Here is a 13,601-nt window from a genome sequence, read left to right on the forward strand (position 1 = left end):
GGGAAGTGGCTCAGATCTCAGGCACAATGTACAGGCTCTGGTGTCATCCCAGCCATCCATCAATGCTGAAACCCTTATGAAATCCAGAAGAGATTCTGACATGCGATTTGCTCACTCCATCATGGGGGGCTGGGAGTGGGGAGAAAATTTTTTTTTTAGGAAAGCAAGCGAGCAAGCAAACTGGCAGAACTCCTGCCACAAGGAATGAATTTGCACACATACTTTGATCCCTTTATGATTTTTTTATTTGTGTTAGCCACATCCTCTTCGCTGCACCACTCAGCAAAAGATGCTTTAAATTAGATGAGGCTTGGAAAACACTCTCTTTGTGGCTCCCTCCCCCCTAGCCTTGCCTGCCCCCAAGGCTTAGTATTGGTCTGGTAGCCAGAGCCTTGCCTAACATGAAACTGGCACAAATGAAAAGGCGGATAAATAAACGTCCAGGAATCTTGTTTGTCATATTTAATCCATCACGTTTCCCAAACAGCCTGGTCAAAAAATTCTGCAGCAGTGTTTACATCATCCTGATTGAAAGCTACATCCATGCATATAAATACCATTCCTGGATGTAGCTCCAGTTTCACATGAAGGCAGCTATCATCCCATCTGCCCTCACCACTGAAAAGAAAAGAAAAAAAAAAAACCTTTGCATTTCTTCCTTCCCTCATTCCTGCCCAATCCAGCCTCCAGCACTTGCATGCTCATTTTTTTTCCTTCCTTTTCTCAAGTCTTCTGGTGAGCATTTCCCAATTCTAAGATTTCCTGGTATACGCAACGGGTGATGAGCAAGTGGAATTCATGAGACCGCGAGGAGACAGCTAATCACCATGTTAATGAAAATGGCACAATGCGAGCACTTAGACATGCAACCTGGCAGGGTTTTGCATCATGACAAGCCACGTGTCTGGTACCATGCACTGAGGCTGGGAGCAGAAACCCTGCGTCAAGGTGAGGAAAACCACCAGAAACCTACAACAAACCAGGGCAAATGAGAGATGTTTTCCATTTTGGTGACTGGAACGAGCAAATAGAAGAGGAAAAAAGCTATTTTAACAGTACATGAAGGAGGAGGAGGTGGTCACTGACCGTACATCCAGGCAATCAAGGGCAAGCGATTATGGTAGTGAAGTTTAGAAAGGACCACAGGGAGTCTGACACCTCCACATGCCATGGGCCACGAAATACTTCCCAACAGCTCCAGCTCTTGAACAGCTAAGGGGGGAAAAAAAAAATTAAAAAAAAAAAAGGAAACTCTAACCTGCTTGGGATCAGATGGTACATTTTGTCTCATCAAAAATGAAATTAAGTTTTCTGATTATTTCATGGTCTTCTCCTGTTAAAAGAAAACCAACCCAAACTGTCCTTTTCCATTCTCACCTTCCACCCCCTGCCCCAACTTTTTATCCCATGGGCAAAATTATTCATCACACTGGATGCAAATCATCCTCTGTAAATTGCAGTTTTCTGTGGTAAATGGTTTCACCACAAAATGTCACGCTATGTTGCCTCCAGTAGTTCTCATCCCACTCAGATACACATACTTCTGTAAAACACTTTACCCACTTAACTCCCCTTATAAAGTGAGTCCAATATTGCAATGCACTTTGACACTGCCACACAGCTAAATAATCATTTTTTAAGCCTCACCCTGATTTGGTGGCATGATTTTTAATCACACATTTTGGCAGTATTGTCCAGAAGTTGGATTTTGCAAATGGATTGGAGACAGACATCTTAGAATTGAAAGGCTTTGAAAAAACAGGCTCTGACTTGGACATCCCCTTGGGTTTGGGCTGGTTTCTGAGCCCTTATCATTGAAAACCTCCAGCCCCAAAAGGAAATAGCACCTGTTTTATTCAGCCAAGCAGCACAGACATTTCCCAGGTGCCTCTTAACACCCCTTGGAATAAAAATAAGGCTGTCAGCTGGTGCATCACAGATAAATCAGCATTTTGCCTGTCAGAAAATAGTCACCTCTTTATTTATAAGTCCTGTTAGCATCCCTACTTCTGAAATTAGAGCCTTGCCGAGGACTAAGACAGACACTCTTATCTCAAGTAACAGTAAACCATATAACTTGATAAAAAGTTTTTAATCCCAGTAAAAAATAAGAGACTGTAAACCCACTTTTACCCTTCCTCCTTCAACTCTTGCCTACTCAAAAGCAGGAGCTGCTTCTGGCCGCCAGATGTCAAACCCACAGGCTCTTCCCCTTTTGCTATTTTTGCCGTACACTTTGATCTTTTGCAACGGCTGCCCAGGGAAGCAGGGGGAGGCACATAGTGCTGGGGGCAGTGGATACTGCCATGCCCCCTCCGAGCCCACAGCCTTCACCCCCTTGCTTCCTTTTGCCCTTCCTATGGAAGGGAGGGAAATCCACTCAAAAGGTGGGGTGAAAAACAGGGAGAGAGGTGGGGGAACGGCGGTGGGAAGAGATGGGCGGCAGGGCTGGGAGGGTGAGAAGAGGGAAGGGTGATGGGCAGGAAGGGAGCTGCTGGGTGGGCATGACTGAAGAGAATGGGGGCTGGAGGGGACCTGCCTGCAGACTCAGCATTGAGGTCTGAGTGGGGATGAGTCTTGTGAGGAGTGGAAAGGAGTTTATCCCTTTTGGCACATCACTTTGGGCCAAAGCAGGGTGCAGGACCTGATAGCAAGTTGCCGTCTCAAGCCATGGAGGCAGCTGGAGGTGCAGAAGACAGCACTCTTTGGCCACTGTCTGCCTTTCCTCCACCCCAAATAAATCTCACCTGCTTTGGGGACATTTGATCACCCTGGACTTTCCTTTTCCCTGTACCGAGGGTTGAACACCATAGCATTAAAGACAGGGGAATGTGCTATATATAGCAGTGTAAGTACGGCAACATATGAATCACTCGCTACCGGCAGGGTGCCTGACCTCCAGGCATCCCCAAAAGAGATGGGATTCCCTTTCAAAGGCAGCTGAGTCATGCCCAGAGCAGTGTCTCTGTTATAATTCACTGCATGATCAATGGGCTGCATCGCCCCATAGTGTCTTAGACTGACTAACACCTTGAAACCTACCCTGCCTCCAATAAAAAATAAAAAAATAAATCTTTTTCATGCAATACCATACAAGGAAAATGAAATTATACTATCAATGGGACTCACTCCTGGAACAAAGGAAGCAATATTACAGCTGGAGAGTCAACATCCAGTTCAAGAGTCGTGAATATCTTCTTTCTCCTTCCCTGCCAGTGTTTTATTGTTGTGGTGGGTAATATAGGAAAGCTTTCACAGCACGGCTCAGCTTGCCTTGAGAGACTCACTCAACAACTTCAGGCTGGCAATAGTGCTGAGAGGATTGCATGTCTTGATGCTTTTTCTGCCAAAAAAGACAAAGAAAAAATTGGGTTTAAAAAACCTATGGGGACAGGAGGGGGGTGGAAGTTAATGTCTGTGACCAAAACAAATCACATCAGGTATTTGCCCAGTCTCTGCATCCCACGTGCTTGGGGTAAGGAAACATTCAGGCATATTGCCTGGACCGAGGTGGGCAAAAAGAGCATAACCCACACTGACAAGTTGCCAAGACATAGGGAAAATGCTGGTGAATGCAAATCTTGGTGCTTTAGTTGCTGCAGCTTCATTCACTATGGGTGTACAGAGACCGTAGAAAAGGAAATTTTTCATACAGACACCTTTGTGCTTCAGTTTCCAAAATCACTGCATTTTAACAACAAATATTCCCATTCGGTGTGCTCCAGGAAAAACTTCTTTCCCATGGACTTTTCATCTTTTTGGCCAGTAAAGAAAATGTTGGGTCAAGTTCAAGAACATATTTCTAAGGAGCAGCAAATTTAAGGCCTGGCTGTCTCATCCTTTCATTGTCTATCTGACCTGAGACTGAACAGGTGACTGCAGTGCTCTAAGTCAATGGAAATAAATGCAAAAACTCAGCTTAGCTACATGTTTCATGCAGACTTTTGTGAATACTAGCCTTGCAGAGCCCGGCTCTGACGGCTGCACAAGTGACCTAGGTGCCTGCTAGTACAGATGGTGCTGGTGCAGGTCTCAGGCAGGCAAAACAGCTCCGATTCTGCCTGTAGTTCCTCCATGACCATGCTTCCTACCTCTTTAGCCATGCTCCTTGACCTCCATTTCTAAAGTGGGGTGCCCTGAGATAATGCTTCCTCTTTGCCAAGCTTGTTACCTGATGCATATTACAGTGTGATGTCCCTTGGCTGTTCTCAGCAGCAGCAGCAGGTCAACAGGCACCTCCCCAAAACCTAGCTCGATATCAACTCTGTCTCAGCCCCTTAATCCAATCCAGCTTTGCCAGCAGAGATCCTGGCACAGCTCAGCTGCCATCCCCATCTCGTGTTCGGCCACATTTCTTCCGAGCACTGGGGATGCCCTGTGCCTGCACATCTGGGCATCCTTGCAAGCCTGATGTGGCCCAGGCAGCCCGCAAGCTTGCAGGCAGGTTCAAGCTCAGAGATGCAGTGAGTTTCCCATGTCCCAGGCACACTGATGCAGCAGAGGGTTGCTGAGATATCCTGAAGCCTGGTTAACCATTTTCCAACTGCATGGGGGCAAAGTGTGAAAAGCAACAGTGAGCTTGGGAGTTATGTCATAGCATGAAAGCAGTCCTCATTTGAGATGGGGACATATGGGTGGGAGAATCTGACCCCAACACTCTCCTGAGGAACCTCTGGCAGCCCCAATATCTCCTGGGGTGACCAATAACCAGGCTCAAAAAGTAGGCAATCAAGATGTTGACAAGAGATGGCACAGCTTTCCAGAAACCCAAGCCAGAGCAGCCTTTTGGTCGTAGAGCACTAAGATGATTTAGAAGGTAAAACACTTGAGTCTGTGTCGCATTTCCCTTTCCTCTGCACCAACCCGCTTGACTGTTATTCTCCAGCCCTCCCTTGATACTCCCACCCCACTCCCAGCCACCATCACCTTGTTGCTCATTGTGGCACTGGCCAGAGTGACAACAGGCAGACTTTGCACATGCCAAGGGGTTGCATAGTGAGTGCTCCGCAGGTCAGAGCCCTCCCTCAGCTACCTCCCCATTCCCAGAGGAGCTCACCTGCGCCTGGAGGGCAAGGGACCACACTTTGGGGGTGCTCCCTCCTCCCAGGCACCCACCACCTACCGTCTCCTGGGCGTTTTGTGGTAGCCACAGTGGTGTAAAAAACTAAAAACAGTGTCAACAATGTGCGAACAGGTGTTTCCTATATATACATATGTGTACATATACATACACATATATCCCCGACGTGGCACTGAAACTACTTGCTGTTTTCTGTTTAAAAGCTTCAGTTTTGCCCCGAGGCACTTGCAAAAACAAGGCCATGATACACATTACAGACAGATACCACCACAGAAATCTCCTCTCCTGCAGCTGTAGTGACTCTTTCCCTTGTAAACATATCAAGTTGAGATCAAAATTTGCTCCCTCTAAATGAATTCCTACATCTCCACTAGCTGCATATTTGTGGCTGTTTAGTATTCCCACTTTAGGCATTGGCAGAAACAAAGAATAAGTGAGTATAAGAACACATATGCTGAGTGCTGAAGGGTATCCCACCCTTAATTTAAATAGTAGAACTAAAATATTTCGTGTGTGTGTGTGTATACACACACATGCACATATGTCATGGTACTTAAGCAAACATTAGCTCCACAGACCACTGAGCATTTGCTTCTCCTATGTCACATTTGGAAAAGTGCTAATGCCTTATGGGAAATGTGGAAAAAATGTAAATATTTTGTTCCAAAGCAACATAGCTTACCACTGTGCTTTTCTGACTTTTCCTCCCTTGCAGCAAACAGCAAGCAAATAATGCACTGAATGCTTCTGCTTTCTCCATGTATAAACTAATTCTGTCCCTTCGAACCAGCCTAACTGGAGCAGATTTTTTTATGTTTTTAATGCTTTACAAATCATCAATTCCTATGGCCTGCCATCTTCTTGGAGGAAAAAAAAACCCATCCAAGTCGATTGCCAGGGAAAGGGTTATGGTTGCAAATATTGGACTCAAATCACCCCATTTCTAGGCTGATATACACTCTGACCAAGAGGGAGGGGATGGTTCCTCTTGCAGAAACAGCCACTTTAGGGCTGGCGCCCATCAGGGATTTCCTCTCAAGGACCACCAAGGACACCTGCAGGGACAGCAGGGTCGGTGACCCCACACTGCAAATGGCTCAACAGGTGTGGAGAGATGCTATGGGCCTCCATCTTCAGGGAGAAGGTGATGGTCCCCCACATAATACACTCTGCTCTGGATTGGGAATTTCATCAGAAGTATTATGTCAGTGCAAAAAATAAAATTTTTGCAATTTTAGCAAAGCTTGCATGGAAAATGGAGACCTCAACACCAGAATAAGACTGCATACCAAACATCAGCTACAAAATATTCATTAAACATCACTGCTCTCCGAAAGAGCTGCAGGCTGCTAGGTGAACCCGCGCACCAGCTCAGCAGAGGTTATTGGTTTAACAGGTTCCTACCGCGCTGCGCTTTATGGGACCCTCCTGTATTACTGGATATATTTTGGCTTACCATGAAGAAAATGTTCTTGCCAAAAGGGTTGCTATTACCTCAGTGGCTTCTCATTATAAGGGGTACCAGGCAATGGTGTTGTGCTGGGATCGAGGAATTTTCCGCTGCTCTCCTGCCGTGCTGGGGGAGTATAGCACCAAAGCTACCATGCTGAAACGCATCTGAGACGATATCATATTCCTCAGTTATATCTTCACCTACCCATTTCCCTGCATTATTATTAGGGTTGCTATTTATATTACACTTGTGCCATAAGCTCTCATTGTTCTCAGGACGGGAAAAACACAGACACCCCTCTCTCCAAATGCTATGGATGTAAATGGATACATCAGAGCAAGGGGAGCAGCAGGACAGCTATTTCTCCCTTTTTTTTCCCCTTTCTTTGCAGGAAAAACTGGCTCCAGAGAAGTGAGTTATGGAAAGTTGCACTGGGAGCTGGTGGGACTTTGGAGAAGAGGATCTGACATGTCACACAGAGGTTTTAAAGCAAAGGATGTGCCATGGCCAACAGGTTCAGGTGAGGTGGGAAATAGGGGCCCCAAGTCTTTGTTGTGAGGGTCTTATTTAGATGCCTAGAACCAGGAGAAGGGGAGGTAGCTTCAACGCAGAGAAGATCTGAGCCTGAAAGGCAGGATCCCTACTACTGGTGGATGGGATAGCACTCTCCAGTGGGAAAGGTTTGATGACCACAGCCATGCAGTGGGCTTGGGTTAAGTAAGTGAGGTGTTTGCACAGGAGCATACCAAGAGATAAGACACGGATGACCGAAAAAAAGGCTCCATGTAAACATTTGCCTCAGACACACTTTTTCCCAGTGATTTCTGTTCTCTCCAGATGGAGATGACACCATGTGGTTGCTTGCATTGATGGGGAAGGGTGGCTTTTCTTGAACAGCCAGCAATCTCTCGGGATGAGTGACCTCCAAGTCTGTCGAGGGTTAAAAGGCATGGGGGAATATGTGCTCTGAGGATGAATTTATGAACCCTAATAAAACTGCTGGGGGAGGAAAGATAATCACAGCAAACTGAAAAATGTTTCAGCATTTGCATTCCTCCACCTTCTGTCCTAGAGGCGGGGAGACATTCTCCCTCATGTCCTGCCAAGAAAAGAAATGGCTGTAAAACTGCTGATATCATTTTCAGTTCCTCCCCCCACTTTGAATCTGCAAACCTCATCCCTGCTTCCCTCTCAGAGAGTAGGAAATGGTTCGGGTTAAATGAGCGTGGAAGTTGGAAAGCCTGGAATTGGAATCATTTCCCTGCTGGCCTTCCAGGGGCTCCGACGGGAAAAGCCCCCAGGCACAACCGGAGAACAAGATCTCCTGCCACGTCTTCTTCCACTTACACCTCCCAGTGCTTCACCTCGCGGGGTCTGCTTTAGCACTTAGGTGGTGGGGCAGAGGCAGGGGGGAGAAGGTTGTTTTTCTTTCCTTCAGCCTTTGCAAATGGACTTCCAGGGCAAACAAAATAATTGGCTCAGGCAAACGCAAGAGCTGAAAGGCATCACTTGGCAGGTGGAGGTGTCACCTTTCCCATCACTCCTTTGGTTTCTTATTGCCAAAGCACCCGCCTCTTGAAGGAAATGTACTCCCCGAATGTCCAGCTGCTGCCCTCCAGGGTTATTATCTGGAAGATGATGGCACTTTTTGAGCACAAACCTTACGCTTGCACCTTTCAGGATTGAATATGCTTCAACATAGGGCTGGGATCCTCAGATCCAGAACCAAAGTACAGTTATGCTTCAAAAAAGCAGATGAAGGTTTCCAAGAAGCAAGTGTGAGGAGGGGGGATGCACAGGGAGCTCATCTCTGAAAATGCAAAGCATCTACAGAAATATTTGAATGAAACTTGGCCTGCACTATCTGTGGGAGGTCCATTCCCCTGATCACACACAGAAAATGAGCTGATAACAAAAGGGTAGTGCAGCTACAGAGATGACAGCATTTTAGTGGAAGACCTGAAACAGAAAGCCACCGAAGACGTCTGGAAGACGTTTGGTGGAGGATGTCTCCAGAGAAATACCATCACAAAGGAGCCCCCAAGCCTGGCTTGGTGCAGGTCTTTCATAGGTGAGGCTCCAGCTAGAAATCTGGGACTCAAGCTCCTCCGTGCCAAGCTTTGTACGAACACAAAGGTCGTCCTGCCCTGTGGGTTGTGGACTCTGCTTATTTAAGATATCCCCCATGCATGCAGGCACTGACTTTGCTCCCCCCACAGCCCGGGAAGACAGCCCTCTCCCCCATTTTGCAGGACTACATGAATGATCTCCTTGGGCTGACACAAGGAGCCTGCAGCAGAGTTGGGTACAGGACCCAGGTTTCATGAGAACCAGCTCTGCCTGTTAAGCACCAGACCAGCCTTCTCTCCAGATGAAGAGGAGGCAATTCCAGCACTCTGGCAAAGCCACTTGGAGAGAGGCGATAGAGCCCCAAGGCTATCCCTAAATCTGTCATACAGCACGCCCTCCTTTCCTTAGCACTCACATATTGATATTGTTGGTGGGGGAAAAAAAGCAGCCCTGGCTGTCCCTGTAGGTCCCAGAGGAAATGGTTTTATAGGACTCCAGTGGATGCAGAAAATAACTTCCACTTAACGGCAGGCGCTGGCTCAGCATTTGCTGGCCTGAGACAGATCAAACACTTCAGAGCAATTCCCAAGTTATTGGTCCTCCAGCTCAGAGGTTCCCAGCCAAATCTTTATCCTCTGCTTCTGAAAGCTGGTTCTACTTTATATTCAGGAATAATATCCCTAAAACCTTGCATTTATGAATGAGCAATACTTTCCTCACCTCCACAAAAGCCCGCACCGGGCTGGAGTCCAGGACACAGCGGCATCTCTTGCAAAGGTGCAGAGCATTTGTGTCCAGACGCCTCAAGCGCTTTGGGAGTTGGACCCAGCCTTGCACTGCCGCCTTTGCAAACTGGCTATTGGGACACAGGCTCTCCAGCCACACTGTTTAGTTAATGAGCGTCTGCACAACACATTTTTAGTTCTCATGACCCTTCATCTCTCGTTATCCAACAAGCTTGAACCAGCCTGTATGGATGAGACCTGGTCCTCCAGAGCAATCAGGCTTTTGAATGGATATTGCATTTTTGAATGCACATTGCAGAGCTTCAGAAGCTGTGCTCAAGATGGATGAGAAGAGCAGATTAATCTTGGTGGCCAAAACCTTCACGCTTCGGGAAAGGCCATGTGAAGCCCAGAGAAAGAAAAACAGCACAAGGTAAATGGAAAACTCTCACCCAGAGAGCGCTATGCTAATCGGCACCAGCTGGTGCTCTGCTAATATTTTGATAAAGTCCTATTTTCTCTCCAGAACAGAAACCTTACTGAGTTTTTTTTCCCTCCCCCACCCCTCCCCTGCCCTTTCCTTCTGTCATAGTTCTGGCATGGTGTAAAGGGGAACATATGTAGCAGACATAAATGACAGATGAAAGAAGAGAAAAATAGAGGAGGATAAGAAATCACACAGCTTCACCGACACATCAAAACCCAGATAATAGCCCGACGCTAAGATGTCCTTCTCTCCTCCCTCCATCCTCACCCCATGCATGCACCTTGCCCTCCCGCAGCCTCCACAGCATTACAGGGGAGCAGAACACACACAAAACCTGTACTGAAGGGTGAAGGATTCCCATTATAAAGTGAAGGATTCCCATTATAAAGTTGAGCTCATGCGTTCAATAAAGGAAATGAAGAGGAACCAATTTGACTATCCATTATATATTCCACGCTAAATTGCTCCTTCCAGCCAACGCCTAAAGAAGCTTTGGAGAAGCTGTTGGTCCTGGTTGTCCCAAGGAACATAATCAGCCTCCCAGACATGGTCATTTTGTCAAATCCCAGGGAAGGAGATTTCAGGAATATGTCAGTTTTACGCTGATTGCACGTAGGAGAAAATTAAAAAAAGAAATTATGTCAATGTCTTACAATGTGAGGTTTTAAAATTGCCTTATTTTCTGTTTTTAAAGTTACATTAGAGCCATCAACATTGGAATTAAGCCACATTTTAAAAGCCAGGCAGAATCTGTTAAAGCAGCTCCTGCCTACCAAACACAGACTGTCACCAAGCTGCAAGAAGGGGGCTGCCCCCTGCGGGAAGACAAGCCAGGAACCAGGGGGGACCCTGGTGTGGGTGGGTCCCACACCAACAGTATGCTCTCCCACAGCATCTGCACGCAGTGGTGCAGAGTGGATTGCTGGCACAGGGTCCACCAGCAGCCCCAGACAAGGCAAAGGGATGGACCACACCAGGGCTGGAGGCAAGTCTGCAAGAGCCCAGCCAGGAGACAGGGCGAGAGAAGAGACGGGTATACTTACTGTGTAGCCCAGGGCAGTACGAGCTGCCCTGCCCTGAAGGTAAATGGAACCCATGAGCCCAAGGGCAGAGAGGGTGGACAGGGCAATTAAGGTGCATTGGTGTCCTCCAGGCCCTGAGAGAGAAACCCTCCCAAGGCTCAGTCCCCTTGGATTATGGGCAAATCTCTCTTGCCCTAGTAAGGCAGTTGACCTCTGGATCTCACGGAGTGTGTCTGAGTGTCACTATGGTGCCAATCTTGGTGACAGCTACCTTGTGGAGAAGGTGGTGACCAACTCCTCCACTGCTCTGGAAGATGCAAGAGTATGGGATGGACTTTCTCTGCACTGAGTCCCATTACATGGTTCATGGAAGAAAGCTTCTGAAAGTCCACTTGCATCCAGCTGCCATTTATCTACATCCCTCCTGCAGAGGCAGCAGTGTTGTTTTGGGTTTTTTTAACCTACTGTTGGATAATAAGACAGATGTCCATACTGGGTCTCATTTTGAATAGATCTAAACTAGAAACAAACGTATTAGCATGAATGACTCTGTCTGTATCCTGTTCCAGCATGGAACTAAAGCAAGGAAGAGCAGCTAGGTCCCATTTTACTTTTTGAGGGAACTCCTTTTTAGATGGGAAATGGAAGTACCCCAGCAAAGGAGGGGATCCTTGGAGTAAGACATGACTACTGTTATGCTGCTGTAGGGAAGAGTAAAACATAGCTGAGAAAATATAGCTGAAAAATATGGAAAATACAAGAAAAGTGGTGCTTGCCTGCTGCCTTGGCCTCCTAGCTATGTCCTCTGGGGTGGGTTGAAGTTCCCCAGCCTGGGGGAGAACCGTTCGGATGGGGAACAGGACACCCTCTCAGTGAAAGCTGAGTTCATTCTGGAGAAAGGACGTGCTCTCGGATGCCTTTGAAAGCCCAAGGCAGTATTTCTGAGGTGGAGACTGGCGCTTGAACAGAGGCCAGAACCACCTAGGGAAACAAGAAGAAGAAAACAAATGGGGGTGAAGTGAAGCAGCAGAGGAAGGTAGGGCGAAGATCAAAGGAGAAGGGCAGGTTTAGAAAGCCACCGCACTGCCTCTGGAGCTGAGGAGCTCTCTGGTTCTGTTGGGTCTTCCTCCATCAGTCTCAACACACGTGTTCATCTGTTTGCACAGCTGACTGTCGCTGACCCCAGGTGCTCGGAGTGGTTGGTGGGCTCAGCAGTGCCGGTTGCTCACTGCCTGGGATGCTCCTGGGGGCTTGCCGGGGCAGCCCAAAGCCTGTGTGTGGTCAGGGCGCTGCCTTCCCTCCTGGAGCAAGAGATTACAAAGAGCGCAGCTGAGAAACTCAAAATGCATCAGAAGGAAGCAAAATGGGAGCTGGGGAATTCAGCATTGCAACTGCCTGGGGCACTAGCGTTAATCAATATGGTCTATTTTATTTTTTTAAAGCAGACATTACTGATGCATTTGTATTTAATGCCTGTACTGGGAGCCTTTATACTTTCTAGAGCTGAAAAAGGCAACCAGATCACCCCAGCCTACCCCAGGCTAGCCAAAGCAGGACAGAGGCAAGACGTCATGCCACAGGAGTGAAGGGTTTGTCACCCCACCTGTCATCTCTTGCATACAGGACTGGGGGCTGCCATCTCAGGACAAACATCTGATACCAGGTGCTTGTCTTCACCTGGCCAGCCAGCTGCTGCGGGATGTGAGAAAGTCTCTTCCCAGTTCTCCTATTAGCTTCTGACAGCCTGCTTTTTTTGGTCAGGAGGTGTTGTCAATATTTAAGCCACTGTTCAGAGAAGAGTGTCGGTAAAGTCCAGGCATTGCCTTTTCTGCAGCTACTGGAGAAAATCCCTATTCCAATCTCCACTTTGGAGCTGATGGGTCGTTCATTCACTATTGCTTACTTTATTGGCAGGAACTGATGCAGCAAGCAGGCCGTGCTGGAGGACTCCAAATATCACTGAACACTCTCAGAGGCCAGAGTTACCTTCTGATGCTCCTGAGTTCAGAAAAGAGCTGAACTCATGAGGCCATGGTGTCACCCTCAGCAAGGTCGCACCTGAAACTCCTCTCACCATTTTAATTTCCCTATTACCCTGCCCTAAGAGCTTCACTTCACTTGTTAGGTTTGGCATCTCTTTTGCACTATTTTTGGAGGATTCCAGAACACATTTCTGATTTTGGCCATCTTCATCTTTTTCTTATAATTGTTAATAATATTTTTCTTTCCAGACACTGGACTCATTCCCATGTTGGCTGCAAGGCTTCAGCACCAATCGCCGTTTAATTCAATCCTCCTCTCCTTCAGGAGCACCTTCTCATAACACTGCCCTACTACTGCTGCAAATCCATGGAAAATAAAAGCTTGGAGAACCAGGGGGTTTGACTTAAGGAAAGCACCTTGAAATACATCCCTGTGTATGCCTTGTATCATAAATGCTTTTATTCCCTCTTCCATGAAACAGAAGGTCCCCCATACCATGTGCCTGATAGGACACAGGGAGAGCCCCAAAACCTCAGAAGGCTTAAAACACATTGTTTCTCCCTGAAAAGTCAGGATCTGGCAGCCTGCTGCAGTGGGATATCAGTGTTAGAACAGAAGGGATATTTCAAGCTGTCTTGATCTGAAGTCTCCCACAACTGGGACCAGCCAAGGATTCACCTCTGGAGCCCCAGTAACCAAGAGAAGTCCCGAGGTCCCACCACAGAATGAAGAGGAGGAGACATGCCTACCAGAACAAGGAAAGAAAAGAAAGAAAAAAAAA

General features: G+C 47.3%; 1 long non-coding RNA gene across 1 annotated transcript; it reads right to left on the reverse strand.

The window, feature by feature from the left end:
* Nucleotides 1-344: 344 nt before the first annotated feature.
* On the reverse strand, nt 345-12,196 carry LOC142031041 (uncharacterized). Its single transcript, XR_012650393.1, has 3 exons — nt 11,922-12,196; nt 11,614-11,818; nt 345-3,343 (listed from the first exon to the last, which is right to left on the reverse strand). It is a non-coding gene; the product is annotated as an uncharacterized LOC142031041 (long non-coding RNA).
* Between the last annotated feature and the right edge of the window lie 1,405 nt (nt 12,197-13,601).

The sequence above is a fragment of the Buteo buteo genome, chromosome 5 (genome assembly GCF_964188355.1).
Source record: "Buteo buteo chromosome 5, bButBut1.hap1.1, whole genome shotgun sequence".
Classification (NCBI taxonomy): Eukaryota; Metazoa; Chordata; class Aves; order Accipitriformes; family Accipitridae; genus Buteo; species Buteo buteo.